The sequence below is a fragment of the Pituophis catenifer genome, unplaced genomic scaffold (genome assembly GCF_029215685.1).
Source record: "Pituophis catenifer annectens isolate HBS135680 unplaced genomic scaffold, rPitCat1.0.hap2 SCAF_2, whole genome shotgun sequence".
Taxonomy (NCBI): Eukaryota; Metazoa; Chordata; class Lepidosauria; order Squamata; family Colubridae; genus Pituophis; species Pituophis catenifer.
In genome coordinates this window covers 161,669,060-161,678,289 of record NW_027256882.1, presented here as the reverse complement: position 1 = coordinate 161,678,289, position 9,230 = coordinate 161,669,060, and the positions used below count along the sequence as shown (strand labels likewise).

At 38.1% G+C, this 9,230-nt stretch overlaps 1 protein-coding gene across 2 annotated transcripts in view; it reads left to right on the top strand.

Annotated features, from left to right (window-relative positions):
- The first annotated feature begins 55 nt into the window (after positions 1 to 55).
- Positions 56 to 9,230, top strand: part of LOC139312821 (cyclic AMP-dependent transcription factor ATF-7) — a 122,817-nt gene continuing 113,642 nt past the window's right edge. For both annotated transcript variants that reach the window (XR_011600033.1, XM_070937940.1), the window contains exon 1: positions 56 to 203. The gene's annotated coding sequence lies outside the window, so the exon portion shown is untranslated. The remainder of the gene's footprint in view (positions 204 to 9,230) is intronic.

Below are 9,230 nucleotides of genomic sequence, written 5' to 3'. Positions count from 1 at the left end.
TCCTTATCAAATCTCGCGAGGATCTCTGGTGCTCAGAAAGCGGCGCGGGGGGGGGGGCACCGCAATCCACCACAGCGAGACTTGGGGGCTGTCGCTGGAGAGTAGGGAAGAGTCCCGTTAGTGTCGGCGCCAGGCGGAGGGGCACGGGGACTTAAAAGGGGAGAGGGAGCTCGGTCACTTTCCCTCCTTTCTCCCCTCGCGAGGTGAGTGTCTTCCGTTGCTTCTCAGCTTCTCCCCGTTCTCTAACCTCCTCCTCCTCCTCCCCTCAAGAAAAAACCTAACTCCTCCAAGACTTGTGAGATGGGGTTCCGCCTGGCGGTGATTGGCAGCTCTGCCGCGTCAATTAGCGCAGCGGTCGGGAGGAGTGTTGGGCGACTCGGCTAATCAGAGCGTGAAGTTGCAGCCGGAGCCCGCCTCCTTCCCTGGATGTGGGCGGGACTTCGGGGGCTGTGAGGAAGCTCTGAGAAGGGGCCCGGGCGGTGGCCAGGAGGAGGGGGGCGCGCGCCCAGGAGTCGGAGTGATGATGGGCGCGCGAGAAGGGAAGAGTTGGGAGCAGCCTGGGTGGGTGACCCGCGGGTGTGCTTCTCGCACACGTGTATGGATAGGGTGTATATGTATGTATATGTGTGTGTATGCGTGTGTATGTGAGATATATAATATATAACATTACATTACACACACACACAATACACACACACACACATATACATGCATACATACACCTATATCTATCTATCTATCTATCTATCTATCTATCTATCTATCTATCTATCTAGGCACCTGGTCTATCCCAACATGTGGGAGGGAGCATTCTGCTTCCCTTTCGCCTTTCAGCTCCTGTGTGTGTGTGTGTGTGTCTGTATACACACACACACATACATGTGGGTGAAATGGCTGAGAATGAAAAAGACAGATAGTCCAGGGGCTGAGGTTTATGAGAGGGAAAAACAGCATCATCCTGAAGGAAGGGGAGCTGGGTGGCGTTACCGATCAGAGACGATTACAGCTCTTGCAAAGACTTAATGGAAGATATACATCCCAATAGAGAAACGCTCACCCCCCCTCCACCCTCCTCTCTCACCAAACATATTGGGAGATTGTTGTACAGTATACTAAAACAACAAGAAGGATGACTTGTTGTTCAAGGCTTAAAAGATGATGCAGAGTCAGTGAATAGGTGTTGGAAAGCCCTCCTAGATCAGTCTGGAAAAACTTCGGTATTTGATGCCCAAGAAGATTATGCAAAAAACTGCAGCTGCAAGTTCCTTTGGACACACCTATGAAATAAAAATAGGGGTAGCAAGTCTCCCAACTTCTGTATGCTCTTCTGGGTAGTGTAGTTGATGGAGAAGTTGCCGGACTGCCCAGAGGGAATCAATAAGTGAATAGCGATTGCTGCTCCTTGCTGTGATTATTTGGCTGATTGTCCACGAAATATCTATTTCCATTTGAATGTCCAACCCTTTTGAGAGGAAATGGGGTATCCATAATGCCATACAAAATGGGTTAGGAATGGGAAAAGTGTACAGAGATGGCTTGTCCTGGAAGGGCTGCTGTTTTGCCTGTTTTCAACAGGCCAAAAGGGAAGAGTGTTGCTTGTAGGAGGTGCCCCCCCACCCTAAAAGTGGTGCTACTCTGCTGGTACTAGTTCACCTCCTAATAACCATCTGCATCAATAACCCTTCTTCAGCCTCATCAAATGAGATTTCCCCATAAGAGAAAGGCCTCACATTTTGTATTACTAGCAAAGTGTTGCTCCTCAGCTGTTTAAGGACATAAGATAAATGACTATGAGATAGCAAATGTTTGTTCACCTGAACAAGAATTGTTGTTGTTGCGGAAAACTGCTGTAAACTAAAATCTTATCTTTGGATTGTACAGCAGCTGAGTAGCTCCGTCCACCATGACAGGTGTCTTTTGAGCTGCTGCTCCTGATTTTTTCTTATAGAAAGGGTTAGGGCTAGTAAGAAAGTGGTGATCACTACTTTTTAAAAATAACACTCACCTGCCAACTTTGAATGGGGAGGAGGAAGTGATGCTTGTGTCGTGATATCTGCCCGTAAGGCAGTCTAGTGGAATGGATAAACATGTGGTTGTGACAGCATAGAGTGTTGATGGTTGTTGCTTTGCAATGTCAGCTAGTTAACTGAGAGTGACATCATTGGGACCACAAAGTTCTGTGGCCTTTGGCAGCAATCCAGTGACACCAGCTAAAATCATCAGGGAAAAGATAGTGTCCATCTTTGTCAGCCCCTTGAGTTGAGTGCAGACATTATTTTCTTTTAAGTAATGTTGGAAGTAGATTATTCTTCCTGAATGGCTGTGTCAAAAATTTTTCATAGCATAGCATGCTTTATTTCACATCATCAACATTGTCCTAAAGCATTAACTTCACTTGATTGGTTTGTTTATCTGAATCTAACTGGGGCAGTGACAGACTGGGCTGGAGCTAAAAAATACTATACAGATAGTCCTTGACTTATGACCACAAATGGGACCAGAATTTCCATTGTTAAGCCAAGGTGGTTGTTAAGTGAGTTGTGCCAGATTTCATAATCTTTTTTGCAATGGTTGTTAAGCAAATCACTTCAGTTCTTACGTGAATCATGAAGACGTTTGGTGAATCTGGCTTCCACTGTTGACTTTTCTTGTCGGAAGCCAGCTGGGAAGGCTGCAAACGATGATTATATGACCCTGGGACAGTGCAGACATTGTAAATGCATGCCAGTTGTCAAGCACCTGAATTTTGATTACATGACCATGGAGATGCTGTTGGGGTCGTAAATGCAAGTCACTTTTTTCAGGGCTGTTATAACTGAACAGTAGTTAAATGAATGGTTGTAAGTCAAGGCCTACCTGTACAATCTTTGAAAATACATTTTCAATATGCATAACTGGTTTAGCAACAGCTTACAGTATCCCCAATGATACAAAAGATACTTTGTAAAAAAAAAAATCCAAAATATGCGCATTGCCCTACTATCTTGCTTGAAAGTGCTTTCATTTCAGGTGGCAGTAATTGCAGCTTGTTTTGTTTAGAATAATACATGATATATCTGTGGCTTATTTTAAGAGCGCCAGATGCTTCACAAAGAATTGTAGTGACAACAGCTGTGTAGGAAGATTTTCTAATCTAGTCTGAATAGCTATTAAGAAAATGAAGAATAGTGGTTTCCCTATAGCTGCATCGTCAACTTTCTGTAATACAACGTTTGAAAAATTATGGATTTACATACTGACTTACAGCCATTGAATTAACATTACTTTTTGTCTTGTAACTTCGTATGTTGGTGATTATGTTAAACTGAAATTCCACATGGGAAAGCAAATTATTAATAAAGAATAAAAATGGTCAAAATTGAGAAGTGTAATATTTATATTAATATTGCGACAAGTTCCTTTGCTGACTGAAGTTAGAGGAAGCAATTTATAATCTATTTTCCTGAGCCTTTCATCCTTCCAAGGTCAGTAAAATGAGGATCCAGATTGTTGGGGGCAATATGCTGACTCTGTAAACCGCTTAGAGAGGGCTGTAAAGCACTGTGAAGCGGTATATAAGTCTAAATTCTAGTGCTATAGTGGCACAAAAATCTTAAATTGTATAGTAGAGTGTTTCATCAAATGCTTTATCATTTTTTATGTCCTTGTAATGAAAATAAATACTTCGCTTCAAATAACAGAGATGGGCTTTGTCGGAATATTATTAAACTTACCTTATATTTGCAAACTATGGGAGAACATGACACTATGGCAGGAGAATGAAGAGGCGATATTCCTCTTTCATAATATCTTACTCCTTGCAGAATTTTCAGATATTGGGATTTCTCAATTATAGAATTGGAAAGGGTAATCAGATACTAAATTCTATCCAGATGGAAGGCTGTGTCCTTGACTATAGAGGACTAAAAAGCTAAGAATTTTGTTGTTAGCCCTGAAGCCATTTTGGGAGCATCTTGAGGGCTGTAACAGCAAGGCCGGGGGATGGACGGTGGACGTAAGTGGGGAGGTAGAGATAGCTGGGGGATGTGTAGCCAAAATAACATTCTTTCTCATGGAAGCCAAGGACGCTTTGCCGGGTGTTGGAAGGGTGTGGACCAAAGCCAGCTGGAGTTGGGACTACGACCTGATTGGACCATGTGATGGACATGTGACCTGGAGGGCAAGAACTTTGGGCTTTGATTTGGGTGGGGAAACCCTGGGTCCTGCAGAGTCGGGTTTTCACCAGCTGTGCCAAATTGATATCCCAAATAAACTTTTGCTTTGAGGAAACTCTAGGCCTCAGAGTTTTTATTGTTTTGGGGTTATTACTTGGAACCCTGACATCTGTGATGCCTTATTGGCTATAGGTCTTAAGTATTAATTTTTCCCTGACAGTTGGCCCTGATATTAGCATATGTTGATTAAGTATATTGATGTCATGTCAAAGTTTTCTCACATTGCAGCATTAAATCTTGCTAAATCAAAGTGAAATTACTCAAAACTTACAAAAATTGTGGAAGAAAAAAAAAGATGATTTGATTCAAGATGTTTCCTCTGTACTTAGCCACTTCTTTTGCTAAAAACTTCATAGAAAAGCACTGTGATATGACAGAACTGTTTGAGAGCATTGAGTATAATGAGGCTGATAAATATATTGAACTGTCTTTGGGTAGAAATTAATATACTGCTTTCCTAGCAAGTATTAAGTACGTTTTATTTGTGAATCAAGCATTGTAGACGTGTTGGTTGTGTGTGAGGACTTGAAAGTGCACTTTTGTAAAGTTTTGTAGTTCTGAACCCTTAATACAACAAAATAATGGGAATAATGGAAAAAGTGTCCATTAATCCAAATATTGAATGGCATATATAAAATGATCAACCTGTTTTATTCCATTAGTCTGCTAAAATGAAGTTCAGTAAATTAAAGGTTTACTATAGTAAACTCATCTTCTGGTAACTATATGAACATATCCATGTTGCTTTCTTGCATTATGGAAGTAGTTTCCTTTGCCTTCTTTCAGACCTTTAAAGTTATTTTTTAGTGTGACTTATCATTATCTTCCCTAACCTAAGTACCTTCTTAGTAGCTAGCTTTCCAGTTTCCAGAACTCCTAATAGGTGTATTTGCTGACACATTTTTTAATAAAACATTTTTTATTTTATTTATGTATATCCTGCCTTTATTATTTTTACAATTAACTCAAGGCGATGAACATACCCAACATACCTTCCTCCTCCTATTTTTCCCACAACAACAACCCTGTGAGGTGAGTTGGACTGAGAGAGAGGGAGTAGCTCAATGTCACACAGTTGGCTTTCATGGCTAAGATGGGACTTAAACTCACAGTCTCCTGGTTTCTATCCTGGTGCCTTAACCACTAGACCTTACTGTCTCTCTTATCCAGAAAGTGTTATGGTAGGAAAAACTGACTTACATCAACTGGTGTGTGTGTGTGTGTGGAATCAGAAACTGTAGGATTTAAATTTTTGGTAACCATATCTTGATATCAATATTTGTTCCACCTATAAAATATTTCTTATATTATGCAATGCTCCTACACCAAGTTATGTAATGCTCACCTGGATGAATAAAAGAAGGTAAGTAGCATTGGCTTCTTATAGTCCACATACTAGCCTAATAAGTAGAAAAGATATATTTATCAGGTAGGAACAAAATCTTGTAGGCTTCCATTATGATACAAGATTTATTTTCAATACATATACAGTTATTACTCAAATACATTTGTTCACTGAACATGCAAGACTTTTCTACTAGCCTACTTGTCTTTAACTATTGTAAACGATGTCAACAATAGTCTTTTTTTTTTAACCATACTTTTGTTTGAATGCCACAAAGTCTGGACTTGTCATGTGGAGTTACTGTATATTTAACCGCCTGGCTGCCAATGGGAATTAGGAATTGTTTGCAGGAAAGCACTTCCTCCAGACAAGTGAGCAGGCTATTAAAGAGGAACTGAGACCTTTGTCCTTTCTTTGCCTGCCAACTTAGCTATTGTGCTAGCAGAAAAGGAAGGGGATTCTTACCTTCCATACTGGCTGTGAAGGAAAAGTTACCTGGTAATGGAGTAACAGTATTTTTTTTTCTGATTGAAAGTAGATGAGTGAGCTAGCAACTTTGGAGCTTAATAACTATATTTGGCTAGAGTTGGTTTAGAATAAAGGTCAAGTATATGAGCTGCGAAAATCCCCAGTTCCAATATTACCCTATCTATGTACTTAAGCAAGTCACCAGTTTTGGTCTCAGCCCCCTTATAGGCTGGACTGGTAAATTAAACAAGATTTCAGAAGAAGGCCATCAAAAATTGCATCATGACAAAAAACTTATGCATATATCTATGCATGAACAGGCAAGTTTGATATGAAGTAACCTTTTCCATGTTTGTAATATGAAATCTATTACACAGAACTGATTTCGTATATCATATTATTTTTGTATACATGAAAATATATCTTTGTGACTCCTTCCTTCTTATTCAGCAAGCTCTGTCTCTACAGTACATTAAGTTTCCACTCATATTTACATGTCAGCTGACTTAAGCATATTATGCTTCTGTGGAAATATGTTTTTGTTGAGCAAGTATTTACAAGATGACCAGGTAAAGGAAAACTTCCTCATCATTTTACAAGGTATTGAATTTTTAGACCCTTGAACGGGGCATCCCAAAATAGTGGCAGAGGAATGCTGTTACTTATTCCAAGTCATATAATTGCTGAGATCATAACTACATTTTGTTTTATTACTCTACAACAAACAGTGTAATTGCACTATGCTGATAGTTTATTATAGGTATAATTTAAAATTTTGCAAGTATGTTCAGTTGTTATAGTGTAGGGATTAAGAGATTTACACTATTGCCAAATCCTTTATAGATAGTATAGATTCATCAGGAAATCTAGGATTGCATTGTGAGTTAATTTGTGGTCCTAGTCATAGTAGTTGTTATGAATAGGTTTGGGAATGCAGGAGCTCTTTCATGTAGTTATCCTGGATTATGGGGCCCCATAACTAAAGCTTTCACTGTTGAACCAATAACCAACATGATTTTTTTGTTCAACCATCTAACTTTCAGTAGTGCTTCTGTTTCAATAATACAAATGTTATTCCCCATATTTATATGTTGGTAGAATTTCTTCCCTTTCATACTTTTGAAAAAAAATAATCCAAAAATAAATAAAATTATAAATTAAAATGACAAGTGTTTCAATGTTAAAATAGTAATCAAAATAACAATTATAGAAATTTCCTCTTTGGACAGAAATTCTTCTCTTGAAGTACGGAATCTATATAGGTATGATTTTGATTCATTTCAGTAGTTATGGAAAGATAGTGTGGCACAGGGTGGATAAAAATCAATGATTTTTTTTAAAAAAAATCAAAAAAATCAGATTTTTTTTATTTAAATCGGATTTTTTTTATTTAAATCAGATTTTTTTGATTTTTATTGAATTTATTTTAATAAAAAACTTTTGGGGTAAAAATCTATCGTAAGATAGTTTTCTATTTAAGATACATAAATAGTTTATTCAGCATGAAATGGAGCTTAGTTATGTAGCACAAGGCTGTATATTCTGCAACACTGGGACTATCGGTGAGTCAACAGCGGGTCAAAGGAGTAGCAGAGATGAAGTTGCTCTTTAAAAATTATGATTTAAATCGAGTTGATTTAAATCAAGTCTTTTTACTAGTGATTTAAATCATGATTTAAATCATGATTTAAATCGACTCGATTTAAATCAAATCCACCCTGGTGTGGCATTAGCCAATAACTGATTTAACTAGATATTTGAAACTTGTTCTAAGAAAGACATGCTAATGGGGCTTATTTATACTTTATTAAGCCTTAACAAGGGAACAATGATGTATTTCCTCCATGTATTTACAATTATTTTGGCTTATAATACTAGTAGTGATTTAAATAAAAGCGCTATATTCCCATTTGAAAGCCCAGATTACTCAGATTTATTCATGAACTGTGTCTCTAAAGTACAGTTTCAGCTAGATTTGAAGTTTAGCCTTCCAATTTGAATTAATTTAAAAGCTTCAAGCTTCAGTATATGCTAGATGTTGATAAAGCTTTAAGCAATCAAATCTGTAGACAAGTCTTTTTTTGCTGCCTTTCTACCCCAATCCATTATCCACATGACTTAAAGAATTGGAAATTGCATAGAAAATTCTAATAAATTAAGGGCACAATTGAGATAATACGTTTTAGCTAAGATAAATATTGCATTTATTTCTGACACTTTTTTGTTAAATTAGTTGAAATTATCTCATACATAAATTAAAATAAAGTATTAGGTTTGCTTAGTGAATGGTATATTTGTGATGGTTCTAGGAAGGTTTGTATTTAGCTTTATTTGTTTGTGCATAGAGAAGGATCAGGGACTTTCTTGTCTGCTTTACAGAGTATGATTTGCTATCCATAGGATCATCTTAAGAGTTTCTAGAATAATAATATTTAGCTTTTTTTCCAAGTCTTTTTATTTACACAATAAGTAATAAGAATCTACAGGTAGTCCCTGAGCTATGATTGTAATGGACCCTGCCCATTTTGATCATAACTTGTGACAGCTGTAAAGTGGGCCGGTCACATGACCAACCTGATTTTATAGATCTTTTTTGCTGTGGTCATTAAATGAATGCCGCGGTTGCTAAGCAAACCAATGGTGCTGCTTTTATAAAATGCAGTCACATGATTGGGATATTGCAAATAGCCATATACCGGTGCGAGCTGGTTGCTGAGTGCGCAAAGTGCAGTTAACAGGATCGCACGGGTGTGTGTGCGTGTGTGACTGTTGGACCTTTGAATCCCGGTTTAAGTTCCTCCACCCCCAGGGAGATCTGTCAGAACCTTGAACAATCACAAATTTAAGGATTATCTGTACTACAAGAAATAATAAGTAATCAGGATCTATTTATGATTTTGGAAAACATGTGAGTGCCAATGTCATATACTGAACTTAAAATGAGAGTAAAAAAGGACATTTTCAGATAGTCCTCAACTTACAAGAGTTCCTTTAATGACCGTTCAAAGTTACAATGGCACTGGAAAAAGCAATTTAAGACTATTTTTCACAATTAACGACTGTTGCAGTACTCTCATGGCCATGTGATCAAAATTCAGATGCTTGGCAACTGATAGTTGGAGTGTCCCGTGGTCATGTAATCACCTTTTGCGACCTTCTGACAAGCAAAGTCAATTGGAAAGCCCAATTCACTTAACAACCAT